Source organism: Elephantulus edwardii, unplaced genomic scaffold (genome assembly GCF_000299155.1).
Source record: "Elephantulus edwardii isolate Elephantulus edwardi_28Jun2011 unplaced genomic scaffold, EleEdw1.0 scaffold00214, whole genome shotgun sequence".
Taxonomy (NCBI): domain Eukaryota; kingdom Metazoa; phylum Chordata; class Mammalia; order Macroscelidea; family Macroscelididae; genus Elephantulus; species Elephantulus edwardii.
In genome coordinates this window covers 4,365,860-4,371,344 of record NW_006399964.1, presented here as the reverse complement: position 1 = coordinate 4,371,344, position 5,485 = coordinate 4,365,860, and positions in this window count along the sequence as shown.

The window sequence follows — 5,485 nt, the reverse complement described above, 5'->3', positions numbered from 1 at the left end:
GAGGGAGAGAACCGTCTAAAAGAGAGATGTAACTGGGTATTTCTGTCATCACAGGAGACTAGAGCGAGGGCTGCATGGTGGAGGGGACCTGGGGGAGTGTTTGTAAAACAATGAAAGAATCTTTTCTTTTACTTTTCAAAAAAAAAATAACAGTGGTATTATGCAGCATTTGTCCTTTTGTGACAAATATTTTAAATTTGTCCTTCAGGGTCACACATTTTGTATAATATTTTATATGTTCCTTGTTTTTACAGTGCTGCATAGTATTCCATTGTGTGAATATGCCACAGCTTCTCTATCCATTCATTTGCTGATGGGCACTTGGGTTGTTTCCATCTCTTTGTTATGAAGAACAACACAGCAATAAAAAAAAATAAATCTGCTTGGGTGGCAGTTTTGATTTCTTTAGGGTATATTCCCAGTAGTGGAATTGTTGGGTCAAATAGCATTTCTATTTCCAACTTTTTGAGAAAGCACCATACTGCCTTTCATAGTGGTTGCACCATTTTACACTCCCACCAACACTGAATGAGAGTTCCAGTTTCTCCACAACCTCACCAGCATTTGTTGTTTGCTGTTCTGTTGAATTTTGCTTTTCTTACTGGGGTAAGATGATATCTCTTGGTCATTTTAAAAAATATACTTTTGGATCCTATTGCACATTTTGTTGAGAAATTTTGTGTTTATTATATTCATGAACCTAATAACTTTCCTTTCTTTCCTACTTTCTTCAGTAGATTTTCCTACTAGGAAAAGAATATTCTGTCCAGATGAAGTTTTCTGATTCTCTTGTCAATTAAATATTAAATATTACATTTCTCATTCTAAATTAATACATTCTTATTCTTATTCCTAAGGCAATTTCTTCAGAACTGTAGTTAAATAAATTTTCCAAGATCTGCTGACTTCCAGTGAATTGAAGATAAGTGGGTCTCCTGAACTGAGTAATCAGACTAAGGTCATAACATATGTGACATCCTTAGTATGTTGAGTGTGACTGTTGGTGACAGGTTTTAGATGACAGTAACAAAATTACACAAGGTATGTGGACCCTTTAAAAAGAACCCTATTTTTTTTTCCCTAAAAAATGACTACACAGACCTGATTGGTTAGGGTGGTATTTGTAATTTATAATTACATTAACAAATAATAAGGCTATCCAAAAAGAATTTAAACTTTTTAGGTGCATTTTTTAAAAAGTGGTTTGGTAGTGCAGTACACTGATTCATAGATTTGTGACCTGGTCCACTTGGAATTAGGTTATGCTGTCTTATGAGGGAAAATGTGGATGTTAAAAAAACCCTTTAGATTCCAAGATGGCTGTGGTGGCAGAAACAACGTGGTGAGCTGCGGGAGCAGCGGACCACATGGAGGAGGACCACCATGGCCTTCTACAGACCTCTGTTTATTGATAACTGAAGAGTTAAACAGTTGATGGCTGGTCTTTGGTGCGGATCGAGGCTCAACATCAGGAGATCAAGGATTCCCAGCGAGGAATGGGTGAGTCCTGCAGCTCCCAGCCCCCCTGCTGCCAAGCTCGCACCACTGCCACAGCTCCATGAGGCTCCCACCCTTGGACCCCAGGGAACCCCTCACCTGAGATGGACTGTAGGCACCGGACCTCCCCTCCCCCAGGCTGGTGCAGCCGAGTGGACTGTTTCTGGAGAGAGTTCTTGGAACCAAGATGGCGGTGGTGAGAGACAGGGCAGCAGGATGAGATTTCCCTGGGCAAGCCAAAGAGGAAGATTACCAGTACAATGGATTGATGAGGGTCTCTGTGAGCTGTCTACAACTCAACAACATTTAACTGTGGCAGCATGTCCAAGACGGCAGATATCCTCAATGCACCGCGTCTTTTGATCTTTTGTCTACCTTTGCCAAGAACTATTTAGACCTGCGGTGGTGGTGGGGGTCTGTTCACTACTCTCAGGTCCCTTTCTCCACTTATAAAGGGGGAGGGCAGTGACATCTACTTCATATTACAGTATGACCACTTATTAGGTGGGGGTAATGGTGGCCACACCAAAATTGGGGACACTGTCTCTGGACACATGGTCTTCAGTGAGGGGCAGGGTCCGGACTTGGGGGGGGATTTGGTGGGGGAGTGTGCCAGCCAGCCCTGGGGGTGTGTTGCCAGGCCCACGAGGGTTGGTGCATGAGGGTTGCCATCTGGCCCTCAGTGGAGCCATGAATTCAGCCCCTGGCTGGTGGCAGGGCAAGCTGGCCCTCAGAGTGAGCTCCTCAGCCCTCAGATTGTACCATCTGACCCCTGGGTAGAAAAAACTGCCTAGGGTATATAGAGAATTTTATCGAGGCTACTTTCCTCCACCCTGTCCCCCAGAACAGGGTAAGTAATACCCCCAAAGCCCTTCTATTTGTAACTCACAAGTTTGTTCTCTCTAGATTTGCTCCCTTTTCTATAGGTAACCTTAACACTGAATTTTACTCCAGACCTGACCTTGAACCCAGTTCCAGAGACAAAAAAGAAATACAATGGCCAGTTAAGGAAGCAAAGGAGGATGGAGCCTCAGGGTTCAGTCAGCCATCCCCATTGGACCCACCTGGGAAAACACTTTGCAGTCCAGAGGGGAGTAGCTGTCAGGAAAACATCTTCTAACAGAACAAGAAGGCAAGCAGCTTCGACCCAAGACTACCAGTAAGGTGATAAAGTGTGCTCTCTTTCCCTCTTCACATCAACACACCTGTTTAGCACGAAGAAGCTAGAGAGTCTGTGCCCAATTCCCAAATGAGAAACCCACAAGGGAAAAAGACAGTGTGTTTAATCACCATTGGACTATGCTTACCATTGCCCTGAATCATCTGGTCCCCACTGGATCCTTTTCATTTCCTTCACCTGTTCCCCCCACCAACCAAATTGTGCAGCTTTGCAACTGCATTCCTGCAATTTTCATCCCTTCCCATTCTCACCCTTCTGCTCCTAACCCTCACCTCCATGTATCCCCAACATATTTTCCCAATAAAATGAAAAAAAACAAAACAAAACAAACAAAACTTTAATGAAACCATCATATTTTATAAGTCAGTGAATTATTTGTTGATCTGTTTGTGTGAATACTACTGTGGTGTCAGAAACCTTGAAAATTGGTTTTTTTTTAATCCATTGCATTAGCTCCCATTGGAGGCATGGTCTCCAGCTACCTAGACTGCGGACACATGGCCTTGCAAATCATCAACAGCTGTGGGGCCAGTATAAGAGCACTTTCTATGCTGTGAAAAATGTTGGTGGAGAGAGGGCACTGAGTGAAGAGGCTGTGGCACTGCTGTGAAAAGACTGTGGCAAGGTGTAACCAGAGGAACTCTGGAGATGGAGTTAATGGTTTTGCTTCTGGATGACTGAATAAAAAGCTGACTTGTAATTGCTCTGAAATAAAGCTTGCTGGATAACTGAGGAAACCAGAGATTTCCTTGTGCTGCTGACCTGAACCTAGACTTTCACTTGTTGACTGATGAGCTGTCTGAACTAATTGAGGAATCATGTTGCTAATTTGGCTTGGGATTGTAGGACTAAAGCTGGATTTGAATTTTGTGATATTCTTTGCTGTCCCCCTGCCCCCGCCTGTTTCCATAATAAACCTTACAACTCTAAGTAAACTCTCTGAGTCAATTTACAATGAATATTGAACCCAAAGATTCCTCAAAATAGTGCAGGGGCATATGGGTGTCATGTCTGATCATGTAGCAATTTGTATGGTACTATGGATATTATTTATTGAGAGGGAAAGTGCCCTTTTATGAAATAGGTAGAAGCCAGACTCGGCCACCCTCATGTTGTATCTCTTTTTACTACTGTATTATTGTTGTTACATGCTGTTGAGTTGACCATGACTCATAGAAACCCTGTGAACAGCAGACCTTAACTGTGCCCTTGAGCCTATTGCTCTAGACACTGTATCAATCTATCTCATTGATATTTCTACTACTCTGTGCTTACCTGCCACCCTTTTCCAAGGACTGGCCTCTCCTAACAGTATGGCCAAAGAATGTAAGATGGAGTTTAATCATCTTTCCCTCTGAGAAGCACCCTGGCTGCACCTTCTCCAAGAAATATTTGCTTGTTCTTTAGGCAGTCTATGGGATATTCAGTCCTCTTCTCCAACACCATTGCTCAAAGGTCTCTGTTCTATTGTCACTCTTCATCAATATTCTGCTTTCCAATGAAGTACTTAAAAAGTTCATGACTTGAATCAGTTGCACCTTAGTCCTCAAACTGGCATTGCTGCTCCTCAGTACCATGGACAGGTCCTTGACAACAGTCTTCCCCAATGCAGGTTTTGTGACTATTTTGAGATGATATAAAAATAATAGCATGACTACACAGCTATCACATTATCAGAACTAGGTTTGATAGAAAAACCCATTTTAGAAATTGTTTATTTGCTTATATAGCAGAGTTCCTTTATTTTGTTGTTGTTAGTGACCACCAAGTAACACCACACCTACCTCACCTCATAGGGTTTCCACTGGTTGATTCTTAGAAGTAGAGCACTGGGTCGCTTCCTAGTTAGTTTCAGTCTGGAAGTTTCACTGCATTATGGTAGCCTAAAAGCCTCTGCTGACAGATGAATGGTGGTTTTGCACATGAGTTGCATTTCCTGGGGAGATCATGAAAGGGGAGAGTTTTACTACAGAACTGTCACTACTTACCTGTCCTCATTTTAGTGCATTTAAATCCAGATCAGCACACTGAGATGAGCAGCAGCCAGGAGATCAGGAGATATATTGCACTGGGAAAATCTGTAACCAGGGACCTTTCCCACAGAAAGTCAGTTTGAAGATTAAAGTGCCCCTGATTCAGGCCATAGTATTTTCAGTCACTTGCTGTGCATTTGAGAGCAGGACAATGAGTAAAGATGACAGAGAAGAATTTATGCCTTTGAATTGTGATGCTGAAGAGCACTGAACATCCTATGGACTACAAAAAGAACACAAATAGATATGTCCAGGAGGAGGTGAAGCAGAAAACTCCTCAGAGGACAAAGATAACAAAGCTTCATCTCACATTATCTGGATATGTTGCTAGGAGAGGGACATCATGCTTGGGAAGGTGGCAAGATGATCTAGGAGAGGAAGAGTCTCAACAAGATGGCTTGGCACAGCGACTGCAGTGTGTCAGAGTTGTGAGGCTGGCACAGGACAGGAAGGATTCAGATCTGTTTGTTGTTCATAGGGTAACTATGAGTTATACTCAACTTGATAGCACCTGACAACAACAACAACAACAACAACAACAACAACAACGAATCCAGTTGTTCAAGTAAGATTTTCAGGAGCTTGCTTTTTCCATTTGGCCTAGCTCTTGTGTTATTTGCCGGCAGACACTACCTTGCCTGGTATCCTAGACTTATCTTCCTGATATGGTAGCTCTAATCAAAACATTTTTTTTCTATAATTATATTTTATTAATTTTCATAAACATTTACAGAGATTTTGGGCTTCCACTCATTCATTGTTGCACTATTCTCTC